Raw genomic sequence first — 16,333 nt, forward strand, 5'->3', positions numbered from 1 at the left:
AGGGCTGGGCTCCATTCAAAAACTGGACTTTCATCTACATCCAAAGCCAACTATGATCGTGTTATAACAGTGATGCACTGTAGTTTCTTTTATAGCAATGAAAACATTCTTTAATGGCCGTGAGTGTCTCAATCAAAGAAACTTGCAGTGACCCAAAAGGCATCGGGTTTCCTTTTGATACGATTCTTGTGTCACTCTAAAACCGAGCTGGCGATTGAACGCTGAAGTCGCTTTGATTTTCCTAGATTGCAGCAAGGTTAGGTTTCCAGTGAGGTAAACTGCTCATTTGTGAAGAATGAGGCCAAACAGACTAACAGCCAATCTTTCCTTACAAAGTTAAAGTTTAGATTTTTTAAGACAAAAAAATAAAAATAAAAAATGTCCCTTTTGATTGTAGTTATCAAACTATTCAATCAATTCCGAGTCATCGGAGCAATATAAACAGCCGACGTACGGCTGTTTCCACCTTAAGGGGAAGAGTTGTCTTGCGGTTTAATTTGGCTTTTGACTGTCAAAGCATGACAAGTCAGTGCAGACAGAGCAAGTCAGAGCAGCAGTCAGGTTACGGCTCCAGGTATTGTGCAAAGATTAAATCTGTTCACGGAGACTCTCTCCGACTTTTAAAAAACATCCTGTAAGTGACTGTGATATACTATACTGCTATTCGACACATTTACAAGATGACCTCCAGTGAGTTTGAACAACATTGCGGTGCTCCGAAGATTGGCGTTTCACTTTTTTTTTTAACCACGACTTCTAACTTATCCGCTGAAATCTGTCACTTTTTCACACCACACGCTGGATTTTCTTCACCCTCTGTTCTAATTTTCCTGTAAAACTGAGCATGGCCACAGCTGCTTCCCTGAGGATTATTCAGGAGTATGCGTTCAGGTTCTTTGCTTTAAAACTTCATAAGTAAAGCTTATGAATGTACTTGTCGGCCTATATTGCAATATCACTGTATTACAAGCTGAATATATCTTAAGCACACCAACAGAAGCGTTTGCTTTATCAAACCATATGACATGACTCCAAGAGTAAAAGCTGCTTTGACAACCTGGCGAGATAAACCCTGTGTTTTCCTGTTTCGCACCACGCACAACTCATCCTGAAGACATAATGATTATTTGAAAACAACAAATCCAGTTGCCATAAAACCGACGTGTTATATAACAAAAGTGGTACTTACATCTGGAAAAGGCAAATGAAATGAAGCCTGAATCTCAGAAAGAAACACACCTCACAAGGCTTTGCATGGTGACAATTACGAACTAAAAGAACGTGAAGCAGAGGAGGGAGTGACCATCTGAAAGGATCGCAAAACTTGCAGGTCCTGATTTTGCAAACCACCTCCCAAACAGCGGAGTTTGGACGCTAAACAGGCATTTTTATAAAGGGATACAAAGTCCATCTGGGCATTTAAGTGACTTAGGCTCGACCAAGAGAAAGAAAGAGAGCAAAAGAAAGCAAGCGAGGAGAGAGCAGAGAGGGAGATTCTCACAACTTGATGAAATCAGCCTGTAAAGAAAGGGGAGAGGACAACTTGTGTGTGAGGCACTAAAAAGCCCAAAAGCCATGTTTCAGAACAAACGCCATGCCCCCCACTGTGCTATTCCACCCACTGCAACACACACACACACACACACACACACACACACACACACACACACACACACACACACACACACACACACACACACACACACACACACACACACACACACACACACACACACACACACACACACACACACACACACACACACACACACACACACACACACACACACACACACACACACACACAGGCCTGAAGTAAATTTAACTGTCAGCCGTAAAGTTTTCAACCTCACCAAGTGATCTCTTGCCCCTTTTCTCGCCCTTGTTTTCTTCCTCCTCCTGTCTATGCAAATGAACTCCCCATCGGTCTCTCAGTTGCCCCTCTGTCCATCCTTTTAAACATCCCTACATCCCTCCATTGCTTTTCTCACTCCATTGTTGTGACACATTAGACATACTTTCCCTGGGCGCGCATATCTGTCAGTTCCTTCTATCTCCTCCGACCCCCACATTGGAGGGTCTACTTATGAAAAACTTGCTCCATCCAGTCCAACACTGACTAAACACTTTTAATCCTCCTTTTCCCATCTCTTCCATCCGACAGCAACAAAACTGCTCTTCACTCTTCCCTCTTTCTGTCTGTTCTTCCTTGAGCCCAGAACCCCCACCTCACCTCCTTTCCACACACACACACACACACACACACACACACACACTTCTGACTGTGGGCCTCTGACACCCACCTCTCCGTCTCCCTCCACAAAAGTCTCAAAGACCCCCAGATGTGTGCCCCCTTCATTTCCATTTCAAAAAAAAAAAGAAAAAAAAGAACCACGTCCCTCCCTCCCTCCCTCCCTCCCTCCCTCCCTCCTTCCGCCATCCATCCATCCAATACATCCACTTCTTCACACACTGCAGTCACTTCAAAAACACACGGTCACACAACACACTTATCAGCCAAAGGGCTTTTTTTTTCCTGTTTTGGACAAAACAAAAACACAATACAATGACAAATATCACTTATCAGACCATTTAAAAGGGACGCATTGGACCGGTAAACGCAGTTTTAAAATCAGCGCTTCCAGCAAACCTCTTTTCAAAATAGGAAAAGTTGAGTATGAGAAATATGATTTATCCATACAAAACAACTCCCCTGCTTGTTCACACAGTACAAACCGGTTCTGGACACTAAATAAACACACCTTTCTCCTCACCTTCACAAAAGAACATGTCCAATTTGGTTTACCTAAAAATAAGTACATATTTTATTAAAGTCACAAATCAATACTAGGTACACAACATTACACCAACTTAATTTGTCATTTCAGCAACATGGCGGAATACATCGTCAACAAGAAGCAGAAAAGGAAAAACAGAAACATGAAACCAAATACTGGAATTAAAAGTTTTGGTTTGCGTCAATGAACTGCAACAAGCAGAAAGTCTTGCAACATAAGAATCAATTCAACTAATGGTAACGCATCGAATGAAGCTGAAATACCTTTCTATGATGCATTTGCATGTTTTCCCTCTGCTTGCATGGAGTTTCTCAGTTACTCATATCTCCTTCGCCCCACAGGCTAAAAACTTGCAGTTGAGATTCACTTAAAAAAAAAAAAAGAAAAAAAAACTAATCTCAAGATGTCGTCTTGCTACTGACAATAATTTCAGAATATTGTATTCAGCCCTGCTTTCAATGTCCTTTGTCCTAATGTCTCCTATTAGCACATAATTCTAAGAAACAACCTACCGAGTTTGTCTAGTAAGTGGAGCTTACAGGACTGAAGGTCTACAAATGTGATTCTATCACCATTCACTATAGTGTGAAAAAAAAAGTCATGGTGGCAACAGAATCACTGGCCCTGAAGCAGCACCAATGAAATGCGCGAGAGAAAATGTTCCACATGAACCTGAACAGGTTGTGGCTTTCTGCCCAAAGTCAACTGTTTTATTTAAAGTCAGTCTTCTGCATTATTTATAACACACGCACGAAAGTTCTTGCACCAGAACAAGATGGCACACCTTTAAATGTGCCTATTAAGCACTCTTTACTGCTGTAAGAGAAGATGAATCTCGGCTTTTTGAAAGTTTATGTGGTTTGAAGGGAAGCCCTGCGGGCATCAGCTCAAACCGTCTGCAGGGCTGTACCCCCTTAAGCCCAAAGCTACTACTGCGGGATAATTTTACAGTATCAGAAAAACCAAAAGGCGAACCCATCCTGCAGAGAACAGGTGAGACAGCTGGCTAGGACTCCCTGCATTTCACTGGCCCCCTTCAAAGTCGAACGAAAATCTCAAACTGGGCCAGTGAAAACGGTGTCATGTCTCCTCACCCTTTCTGCAGTTTCCCTTCTGTTTCAAGGCATGCGCCCAGGGCTCATTAACCTAAATCACAGGCCAGACCAGTCATTCATGAAAGAAATGTAATGGTTCCACTCTGAATCTGCATTTTCTTATCTTTTCACTTTTTGAGATACGAACAGCCAAAGGCAAACATTAGAAAAGGCTGCGAAAGCTGGCGTGGCTGGGGCGACTTGCTTCAATGAGAAAAAAAACGAACAAAAAAAAAAAACAACGTGCATGTTGGTTGCTTAAATCATTGTTTTAATATGACGGGACGCCATAAAAAGTCTGCTGCTTATAACACACATGCAGGGAACGGGTGGAAAAGCTCACTGTGACGGACACATGCATGTACACAGAGGGAGGACAAAGACTACTTTGAAAAGTTACTCAGCCACCAGATGTTTTACCCTGATCCCAGACTACAATACTAATGGGGCTGTACATGCGCGCACGTGTGTGTGTGTGTGTGTGTGTGTGTGTGTGTGTGTGTGTGTGTGTGTGTGTGTGTGTGTGTGTGTGTGTGTGTGTGTGTGTATAAGAGAGAGGGGAGGGTCAGCCTAGTGGTCCCAAAAAGCCTTAAAAAATAAGTCTGTCACCAACATTTATACAGTAATACCTCGGCCTTCGACTTTTTGAAACGACACAAATTGCACCACGTCTCACGCTATATCACACACCGAAATACAAACAGAAAACACTTTCCCCACATGCGAAAATTGTGATTGTCCTTTTCTTAACTTGACAGGTTTAATATTGCGAGCGCGTGTACGAGCCTTCGCAGCTTCGAGCGTTTCTCACATATGAAAACAGCCATCCATGAAATAAAAGAGGTTATTACCTCACCAAAAATCGCTGTGCAACTGTGGCACGAGCGCCGGGTGAAACGCACAATTGCTCAGAGAAAGTGTGCCACACCAACCCCTAAAGAGAAATATTATTGTGACTGAGAAAGACGGTGACAGCAAACAAACGTCAGTGTGTATTTACCCTTAAAACAAAAGTTAAATACGATCTGGATTGTGTGTTTTGACAGTGATTACAGCATGAGCAAGCATACATAAGACTAACAGTCATTTTTGCCATGCATAACAGTAAAAACAAGAGAGGCAGCACTTCAAAATAAGGCAGACAGAGAGAATGCAACAAATTTGTCAGCAAAGGAACCCAAAGTGTGTGTGTGTGTGTGTGTGTGTGTGTGTGTGTGTGTGTGTGTGTGTGTGTGTGTGTGTGTGTGTGTGTGTGTGTGTGTGTGTGTGTGTGTGTGTGTGAGTGTGCGCGAGCAGGGTCTCGGTTTGACTGTGCAGACAGTTTACCTCGAGTACAGGAATATACAATCAGTGAGTCACAAACTGCGCAGCAAATGAGTGAGACGCAACCTCTAACAACAACTGATGGCACTTATCAGTAAAGCACAACTGTCTGGAGGTGGATGTTAACTTGCAAGGCACGCTAAGCATGAGAGAATGTGCACCGGTATCGAGCGGCGGCGAGCGCCTCAACAATGCCGAGCTACCTGGAAACAGATGAAAAACATTAGGAATACTTAAATCATTACCACGCAAACAGCTCATAACTCAGATCCTGCTTGCCGCAGCCCAGGCGAGCGCTGATGTCGTGTAAAATGTGGCTCCTTTGGCTCTAATCTGCAGCGCGCACACAACAAGTTGACAGGGAAACAAATCCTAAACGCCGGAAAATGGAGCATGATTGAACTGACAATTTCCCAAGAAACAAAGTGGAGGTGCCTTGTTTTTTTTCCCCTACCTGCATATAATCCGAGAGATTTTCTTTCATTTGGAATCAGTTGAATACATTTCTCACTTTGAAGAGAGACAACTTTTACCCAAGAAGTTTACTTCATTTTAAAAAAAAATAGGAGAAGAAGAAGAAGAAAGATGACACTTCTACTTGTGAAAAGTCTCGCTGAATTAGGCATGCAGCACTTGAGGGGAATGCTTTCGGTCCTCTCTCCATCTGTGTGTTGCACAGCCTTCGACACAAAGAGGCTTGCGACATCATTTACATTCAAATTCATGCCACTTTATGCCACACAGTCACATTTTCCATTGTTAATTTTCACTGTCTGTCTCCTTGGTGCTGCGTGAATACCGTAAGAAATCCCAGGCGGAGCAGGGAAGACCTTAGAGTACAGTATAGAATCATACTCGAGTCTTAACCCAGTCCTACAGGCCTGCTCCGTTTGTTTGGTTACTACGAATGCTGTGAGTGTGTACCTTTTTTGCAGCTGCACTTGCACTTCGATTCAAACCACAGGCATTCGAGTGTGCATGTGTGCATTCGGTGACTCGAAAGTGAAAGTCTCGCATTCACGAAAAAATAATAATAAACTGAGTCAAATAGAATGTTTATCAATTAATCTCCTTGTCTGAACAATGAGAAAGCCAACTTTGGATTTTATTTTTTTTTTTACACATTAATTAGGAATGTTAGAACTAATCTGAAATGAGAGGGTGCATAGAAAGTTTCTCTGTAAACGTAAATATATCCTGTCATCCTTATCGCCGAGTCGGCTTTGAATGATTGAGAAGAAGTCGCACACTGACAGGTACACACTCGAAATGAAAAAAAAAAAATACAAACTCGGGCAAAACCAAATCCGAGTTGTCCGTCTGCTCTGACAGATTATTTTGCTCTCGAGCATTCTCAAGTCACTTGCAGTTGTTTTTGTTTCCACTCTGCATTAACTGTAAATGAAGGGGAGAAATATACAGAGATAAGTATACCTCTGTGCAGCGCTGATGTGACAGGTAAAAATGGATTATGAGCAAGACAGGAAGGAAAAAAGGGTCAAAACAACTCAGCTCAATTACAAATCGGACTCTATTTGAATGTTTGTTTGTTTTTTAAAGGAAAACATTTTTTTTCCCCCAAGAAATATTGTGATAAACTGACTTTCCCTTAATTTTCTAAATGTTTACCGACTATGAATGCAGAAAATATCACACAAGAAGGCCAGTGGGAAACATAAATCCAACTTTTCAGAGTCTATTGGCTCGTGTTCTCAGTGTGCGCTCGCCTTACAAAACACAATAAGTACCAACACACTCATTTACAGCACATGAAAGTCTGCTCAAGTCACACAAATCTGATCGGACCTTCGGGGAAAGTACATTCTCTCTATACTCTTTTTCCAAATGACATACAGTCCTCAACGTTCAACCTCTTGTCGTCTTTCCTTCGCAAAAAATCGTTTAAACCTGGAGGATCACCTGTCACAGAACCTGCCGAAAGTTGGAGGCTGAAGCCGAGGAGTTCAGCCCGATGGCCGCGGGATTGAGGCATTAAGTGGAAACCCGAAGCGCCCTGAACAAAGCGCCGCGCAGTAAAACGCGATTTGACCACAGCGCTGCTGCTGCTGCTGCGTGGGGCGGCAGGTTGTCAGCTTGCGATGGAGCAAACCACTTAATTGAAATTGGGAGAAATCCTCCACAGTCTTCCACACGAGGTCGGTACTCGCATGAGCCGTGATTGAGAACGGAAGGCCCGCGTGTTGGAGACGCATCAGTGTGATGAGGACGAGGCTCGAAACTCAGAGAACAACACACTTTAAAAAAAAAAAACTAACAAACTCACAGGGCTGTTGACTCGATATAAAATAGAGAATGAGAACAAAATTAATTCTCCCCCCCCCCCTCGACTGATCCTCAAACACTATCGACGGAGCAGGTTGTGCTTTCAGGGTTTGAATATTACAAATATTTGGGGAATAAGAGAATGTTTTCTAACCATGAAGCTATTCATCTGATGTGTCACCACCTTCAACCGGTTTAAATTCACCCAACCACCACTTTATCAGCCTCCACTGTGTCGTGACAGGAGGATTTTAACTCCCTCAGATCAAAAGTGGGGAAAATCATCCATATTTAGGATTTGTACGTCTCCAAAACTTTTTTTTTTTTTTAAACAAGGCGAAAAAGAATCATTTCACCCTAAACTAAGACCATGTGCTCGTTATCTGAAGCAGGCCATCTAAAAGACAGACTTAAAAGTCAAAAAATAGACCAAAGACATTAGAGACAAACTCAAGCCTAAACAGGACTGCGCTAACCACAGACAGAGTGGGGATGACATTTGGGGCATTTAGCAGACACTCTTTTCCAGACTGACTTCCAGTAAATGCAATAAGAGAATAAGCGCACGTCCCTGAATCGCCCAGCATTACAAGCAGCGAGTATAAAGCAATGAAAACCCAAAAACAATATGCCTGGACAGTAAAATCACTTGAACAAAAAAAACAAAAAAAACAATTGTGCCCTTGGGATATGAGCAAAACAGAAGACTGGGTATTAACAAATAGCGTAAGCTACAGAACTATAAGCCAGGACAGTCAGAAGCTTTGCAAAAAATAAAAAATAAATAAGGTTTTTATTCTTTAAATAAACTAACCATGACAAATGGATGTTTTCCTTTATCTGAACTGCAGGCACGGGTTGAGACGAATAACGGCTGATTGCTCTAATAGATGTTATCTTCTCCTGCTTAATGGAAACAGTGCGAGCTCCAACAGATCACCATTATAAATAAATGAGAGTAGGAATCAGAAATAAATAGGAGACGTGTGTGCTCACGTTAAGGGAAAAAAAAAAGAAAAAAAAAAGTCCTCTTAAACAAGTGCAAATGCAGACGGGAGCTGAATGGTGCCGTGTGGAGATGTTCAGCGTCAGCTGTGAACACTTTTGAGGAATTGTTTGAGCGAGGCTTTCCTTATACGTCTAATTATCCCCGACACATCAAAATACACAAGCGCAAAAGGCTAAAGGAGTCAAACTCATCCTTGAATAAAAGTTTGTTTTCAAATTAATGCCCCTTTAGTCATTCAAAGAGAAACCAACAAGGACTTCTCTTTGACTGATTTATTCAGAATAAAATCCTCACATCAGCTGGAATTTGAAGGTTGTTCTTTTTTTTGGTGGTGGTGGTGGGGGGGGGGTTGTTTTGTTTGAACACAAAACATGTTTGTGGCAAAGCAAGACATGTTGAAGTCAGTCAATCACTTTCCATTAGAGCAAAACTAAACAGGCCACGATGCTCTAAGGAAGAACACATGTCTGTTTTGGAATAAGAGAGAGATAACCGAGAGGAAGTTCGCTGATCTCAAGTAATGTGTTTCACCTCACCCGAAACTTCTGCTGCAGCACGGCGAACGGACAAAAGCTCTTTGGTCAAAGTTTTTAGAAACTTGCACAAACCTAATAACATTTTACCCCCCCCCTGTGTTTCGCCTCTAATTTAAGCAAGATTATCGAGTTTACCGTGTAAAATTCACAGTCCCGTCAGGTTCGGACAACCTCTTTAAGTCCTGACGAATCACGGCAGCAAAATCAATCACACTGTCTACCAGTGGAAGAACTGCTATTTTCTCCCCCCAAAAAAGCCTGGCTGAGGAGCTTTAAGTCTCCCTTTACAATCCGCCTCCAAATGGCCTTTCTCCCTGGCAGTGCAGCGCCGCTTTGAAACGGCCAGAGACAAATGCATGGCAGCCCACAAAATCACTACAGTTGTTCCTCATGTCTTACAGAACATCAAACCATCAATAAAACACAGGAGATACATTCCAGCTAGTTGAACAGGACATTTCTGACTTCCCTCACTCCATGTGTTCTCTCTCTCTCTCTCTCTCTCTCTCTCCCTCAGTTTCTCTCTCTCACTCTCCCAAAACTTTCTCTCCTCCACCACAGAGACTTCACATATTGCGGCCATATGAGTAAGCCATGGCTGACTCTATAGTGCACACACACACACACACACACACACACACACACACACACACACACACACAAGTAGGGAAAAAGTGCTGTGCTGTCTCCCACTCCGTCTCTCACACACACACACACACACATACGGGAATAGGTTTTTACAAGCAGAGGTTCACTTTAGGAAGTTGTCAACTGTTTTGACGTTTAATAGCAGCTACGAACAAGGCTGTAAGATATAATAATATCCAGTGTTGGGAAAGTGGAAAATTTTAGGAAAAAAAAAAAAAAAAAAAAAAAAGTTATGAAGTGAGATTGACACACTTGCGGATCGAGTGTTTTTTTTTTTTTTACAAATTTTATAGAACATTGTTAAAAGTTGTTAAAAGTCTGAGGGCTATTGTAAGTTTTTTTTTGTTGGGGGGGGGGGGGGGGGGAGTGTTAAGAGTGACTGTACCCACGGCTGAAACGCGTGAAGCAAAACTTTAAGAAGACAAAACTGAACAGCAGAGCAAAACAAATTAAAGGAAAAGTCTTCATAGCAATAAGTTGTTTTGTTATAAAAAAAAAGAAAAAAAAAAGAAAAACACATTGAATCGTGCTGGAAGATGCTCCGGCCAAGCCACTGACGAGACGGTGTCCATGTGAAGTGACAAAGAAACAAATAATTTGTGGAACTATTAGGAAATGTGTCACTATTACGCACGCAAAGCACTAAAAAGCAGATGTGAAAATGCAGTTTACACAGAAGGAGCAGAGGGGATCACACTAATTTAAAAAACAAAACAAAAAAAAAAAAAAAACGTACATTTTAGAACTTCAGTAATTTGTGGCCTTTTCCACAAAAGTATTTAAAGGTGTCGTAACACTCAATAAACACATTGTTGTCCATCCTCCGAGTCAAAATGTGCAAAACTTCAAAGACTCTATAAAGAGTTCAGGAGTAAATTAATGTGAGCAAGCCGAAAAAGTTTCAGACATCATGTGTATTTTTTTTCCTGAAGCGATCCCCACAGTTTTATGGGCCCAACAGAAGCATCCGCAGAACTTTCCCCCCCCTGTGTCGTGGCCGAGAAGACAACCCAAACTGACGAGCAGGGGGCGAAAGCTCAAACTTTTAGGCCTGAAAGTGCCCAAGGATATTTCAAACGCCCGATCAAGGCACAAGATTTCAAATGAAAGCATTCATTTATTTTATTTTTTATTTTTTTTAAGCCAGGAGGCTAAAGATGCAGGCAGACAATCTTTATATTTAAAACACTGTCGGGCAAGGTTGAAGCTAGTCAAGGTTATCCAGTGAATAAATAAATAATTACTTACTTTAATAGGAAAGAAAAAAAAAAAAAAAAAAGTAAAAGTTCAAGGAAATGCAAGAGAAGTGTGAGATCTCTCGGGCCTCCTTTGCTTCTTTAAAAAAAAAGAAAAAAAAAAAAAGACCTGCTGAGGTTATCTGCTGAATAAAAGTTGGTCCACACATAAGCAGGAGAGGGTGGTGGGTGGTGGTGGTGAGGGGGGGCCAGAATTGGAGAGATCTGGTGGAGGACTGTGTAAAAAGCTTCCTTGCAGTGTGTGCCTCATTGTGCTGGCTTCACATACTCTGCTCTCCCCACAGAGTTGTCATGCCTACCCAGCTCCCTTATCTCAAAGGAACATCACAGCTCCTAACAGAGGGAGGCGAAACTTTTTCAAAGTTCAGTGGAACTGCAACTCGGGCTTCCCGGCATCCCTCGCCAAACAACAACAACAGAAACAACAACGTCAACAAATTGACAGATAAATAGATCAATAAACGGTGGCTGATCTAATAAAGTTGATAAGAGAGGGTGTTTGGAGGGGAGGAGTGTGTGTGTGTGTGTGTGAGAGAGAGAGGGGGGGTTTCACATCCACCATGCGCTTGCAAACAATGAAAGAGGTGCAAAAAACAGCGCCACATCGCCAGTAAAGCATCAGATAAACACAATGTCTTTGATCTGGACTACTTTCAGCTCAATAAACTTCCATCTGCCGGCTTGTATCCATCCCCGAGCCGTTTTTTTGTTTTTGTTTTTTCTGTCTCCCCTCGCGTGCGACGTGCGTCACTCGGAGAAATCTGAACTTGAGTATCAAGTTTTGCAGTCAAGATTAGTGATGAGAAGAGCAAAAAATAAATATAATTTTTTTTTTTTTTTAAAAGTTATCAATGAAAATCTCTGGAAAGTATCACATGGTGGGTTTACGCGAGCGTTACAACGTAGCCGGAGCAGAGTCACCGGCTTCACGCTACAGAGGAAAAAAAGAAAAGAAATCAATCAGGATGCTATCTGATCGTAAACCGTAAGAAGAGGAGGAAGACAAACTTTAAGAAGAGAAATCACAAACCTACTTGAGGCGGCTAAGTCACTCCGCGCCGGTTGTTTTCTCCAAACTCAGTGTGAAATCAAAGCGGTGGTCGTTTCCCCCCCGGCAGCCCCCAATTTGTATTAGTGTTGCGTTTGGGGTGTCCCGAGCTAAATGTGAATTGCCATGCTGCTCTTTTCTTTTTTTTTTTGTTCCCCCCCTTCCTCTCTTTCCTCTCGTCTCATTCCTCCCTCTCATTCAGCGGATCCTCTCTTTCCCTCACCACCGCCGCCGCCGCTGCTCGGGCCGTCAGTTACATAAGACGCAAAGCGACTGCTGTCCGTCGTAAAACTCCTCGCCGCGGCGAACAACACGGCGAAACGTCTCTGCCTCCACAATCCCACCACTTCCTCCCTCAACGCGAACAAATATCATCCCCACACTCGGTCCCGCAGCATGCGTCTCACCGTCCGCCACTCCAACCGTGCATCGCCGCTGCATTTATTATTATTATGGTGATGGTGGTGATTACTATTTATTTTAACGATGCCTCTGCACCAAGTGGTGGGAGAAGCTCGAGGCTGTGTGTTGCGTTCAGTGTGTCTCTGCTGCTGCTGCTTACCTGTTGATCAAAATGTGCCTGTTTTCTCTCTTTCAGCAGCCTGTTAAGATGGTGGCTGGCTGCCTGGCTGCTTCGTCTCTTTGTGGGCTTTTTGTTTGTTGATGATGTCGGACGGGGTGACTGTGTCTTGGCTGTCTCTTTTTTTTTTTTTTTTTTCTCTCCTCTCTTTGGTCTGAGAGGGAAAGAGAGATAGTTAAGGCTGATAGCGACTAATCAGTGACTGCGTTTGGCTCAGCTGGTGCGGCGTCCCCCTGCTATTTAGATCTATATTCATGCTTGTTGTCTCTGTTAATTGATTTTGTTTTTTTGGTTTTGTTTTGTTTTTTTGTTGGTGTTATGGTTTGCTGTGACAGGACCTCTGTGTCTGTCTGTAGGCAGAGGGCATTACGTCAGAGGAGGAAGACACAGCAGCTCTATTAATATCAAGAAGCCACCCGAAGACTCTTAAAGAGACACACACACACACACCGAGTCTCACTCATTACTGAACCAAATCTAACACAACCAACCAACTCTGACTCTTAAAGAGACACACACTGAAGTAGCACTCATTTACACACTTAATAACATAAGACAAACTTTTATTAGTGCTACAAGTAATACGGAATCAAATCAGCCTCTAATACAACCAATAAGTCTGACCATCTTTAACCATCTTTTTTTCTACTGTGAAACTCCAATTTTGTAAGGTAACAATTGCTAACTCTGCCAACCAGCAAACAATATTGTAACAATGTTTGATAACATGAAAAGAAAATTCAAATTTTACGTACCGTAAAACCAATAAGAGTAATTTTCAGTTAATTCAGGCTTTCACAGTGAGACCCTGAGGGCCGGTCAAGCAAAGGTAAAGGGTCACATATGGCCCCTGGGTTTTATGATGCCCTTGTTTGTTCTAGCACAATCAACAACTCTGACTCTTAAAGGAACACACACTGGATTGTCACTCATTTACACAATTAACACCAAACCAAATCTGCTTCTAACACAGCAGTGGCAAACATAAGGCACTGTGGGCCAAAACCAATCCACCAAAGAAATTGTACAGATTTCAAAGAAAACTTTACAATTTAAACTTGAAGGTTTTTATGGTACTATTTTACTAGTCTGGCCCACTCTAATAAAACTGGGCTGTATGTCGCCTATCAAATTTCTTTTTGACACCCAAACTCTCACAATCATCAATGGCCTAACTCTTAAAGAGACACACACCATGTAACAAGCAATAACCTAATAATGGCCAATAATGTTATAAAATAGTAAAAACATTTTCATAACTATGCTTGAGAGTGTGTTGCATTGTACTATCATATCCACTATACCTATTTTTGATAAGCAAACTGCACAGAACCTGCAAAAAAGCTTCTAGTTTCAAGTAATGCAGTTCTATGTATAGTATGTATAATGTTTCTATAATTAATAGAATTTTATTGATATATTACGTCTCACAGATTAAAAATACAAAGTGCTTCATAAGACACTGCTACTGCAAGCACTTAATAACTTATATTACTGGCAAATTGTCGGTGAAAAATCAATCTGATATCTTTTTTACACCATTGACAAGTTGTTACCCATTGGCCGTTATTATATTATTAGTTGTGACACATTGTAGTAACGTAGCCAACAATGCACTAATCCCCCCATTGAGATGATTTTTTATTTTTGTTGTTGTTAGTTTTCTTTTGCTGTTACATAAATAAAATAGTGATATTATTATTATTATTATTATTACTTTTTGGGGGGCAATTTAATGCTGTTCAACAGATCTTTTTTTTTAGGATAAAATGATACTTTGAACAATTTTTATCATCTACTTTTAGGACGATAAACATTTCAGGTTCTCAGCCACACTGTATGCTCGTCTGCATTTGCATCAATGGTCTCCGAGTCTTTAATAAGTTACACACCTGCAACAGCCTGACATTTACTCACTGGCTGCCCCTTCTTCCAAGACGATATTTCCTGGAAGCCGGGATCAGCCCAACAGTTCAGTCCCTTTATTTAAATTTCCTGGAAATGATGACATGATGTGGATTAATTTGGCGGCAGCCCATGTTGATCAAAAGCTCGGTATTACCTGCCACACCTGCTTCATCTGTGATCCTCTTACCCCTGCAAGCCTTATATGTAGACAATAGAGATTTGTGGATCACTTAGTAAATATTTGTTAAGCAACTAATGTTGCCGCAACATTTTAAATTATTTGCAAAACACAGATTCATTACTGCTGTCCACAGATTTCTAGTCACATGAAACTGGTTAAAATCTTAAATGTATCATATAAGCAATTAACTTTTATGATTACTGAATTCAAATTAATAACAGTACAGATGAATATACAATAAACAGGGAATTGTGATTAAATGTTTTCTTTGCTCATTTTAAGAAGCGATGATAATAATGATTTAAATTAAGAACACATTTTGAACACACTTGAGGATGAAGTTAAGTAAAAAAAAAAATCCACATTCACCTGAATTTCATTTTTTAGTTGGATAAGTCAAGTTAAGCTCTCCTACTGGGCCCAAACTGGCATCTCAAATTAAAACCTTGGGCTATAGAAAGTTACAGTATAATTTTAGTTGATCTGCACCTAATTTGAGTTGGTCTCCGTCTACACTGCGAGATCAGAGGTCCATACATATTAATAACTTTTATCTACTGCTCCCTATTTTACCAGAGGGCAACTGAAACATGGGTCAGCATGTTCAAAATCAGTAAATGAATGTATGATATGATCGTTTACCTGGTCATGGGACGCTCGTGCATCTGCAGTGGAGCTCGATCCAACACAGGAGGTTTCATCAACATCAGCCACTGTGGTCACATGGAAACAAGGTCACCTAAAGACGGTATAGTAATGACGTTAAATTTGTTATAGTCACAAACAAGATAGTTTGATGGGGTATAATTAGAAATGGATATGCAGTTGATGGCTCATTTTGGGGGGGGGGTGGGGGGGGGGGGGGGGGGGTGATTGGCCAAGGTTCTCAGCATCGCCTCAGTTGTCTCCCACTGTTGTCCAAAGGGAAGAAAAGGGCTGTGAACTTTTTTAGTTACTTTTTCAAACGCTGCCCTTCACAAGCCAGAGGTAAGGATTTTTTTGCTAACAAAAGCAATACTGCAGCCTCTAGGCATACACACCGCTGGAGCCAACACCTCCCAGATGGCGCAGGCTTTGCATGGACCACAGAGGAAGAAAAGAAAAAAAAAAGTCACACTGAAAGAATACACCTGCCACCTGCTCTAAGTCTTCAACATGCAGTCCTCATCTCACCCGATGACCACCTTAAGTCTCAGTTATAATACTCCTACTAAACTAATACTGCTATTACTACTACTACAACTTGAAATTCTATTCAAAATGATAATTGGATTCTTGTACAATCAGTCTATCATGAAAAAACACTAGAATAGATAAAAACATGACAGCAACACATAGAGACATACAGTAAAACACACACATTCACACATTTATTGTGACAGGTTGAGCCGAAATGAATGTTTGTATACTGTAGTATCCAAAGAAAACAGGAAGAACACGCAAACTGACACTACCATGCTTGAAAAGATCGTGCATCCAAAAACACAAGGAATTATTCATTTAAAGTATAGTGCAACAATCCTGTTCTGATGACACGGTTTCAAGATTTAAGGAAAAAAAATCCCATCAGTAAGTTAGAATTGTTGGATTTTTTTTTTTTTTTAATGTGCAATACTTGTTTCGTCCTCCATAGTCGACTTGTATAGTTGAGGCTTTCAACACTTGTATA

General features: G+C 41.4%; 1 protein-coding gene across 2 annotated transcripts in view; it reads right to left on the reverse strand.

Moving 5' to 3' along the window:
- trps1 (trichorhinophalangeal syndrome I) overlaps positions 1-12,290 on the reverse strand; it is a 118,637-nt gene extending 106,347 nt beyond the window's left edge. Inside the window, exon 1 of one of the 2 annotated variants that reach the window (XM_080484248.1) lies at positions 11,978-12,290. The gene's annotated coding sequence lies outside the window, so the exon portion shown is untranslated. Of the gene's footprint in view, positions 1-1,189; positions 1,274-11,977 lie in introns of those variants that run through there. The other variant, XM_080484249.1, reaches the window with a different exon arrangement.
- Between the last annotated feature and the right edge of the window lie 4,043 nt (positions 12,291-16,333).

The sequence above is a fragment of the Lipophrys pholis genome, assembly GCF_963383615.2.
Source record: "Lipophrys pholis genome assembly, chromosome: 17".
Lineage (NCBI taxonomy): Eukaryota > Metazoa > Chordata > Actinopteri > Blenniiformes > Blenniidae > Lipophrys > Lipophrys pholis.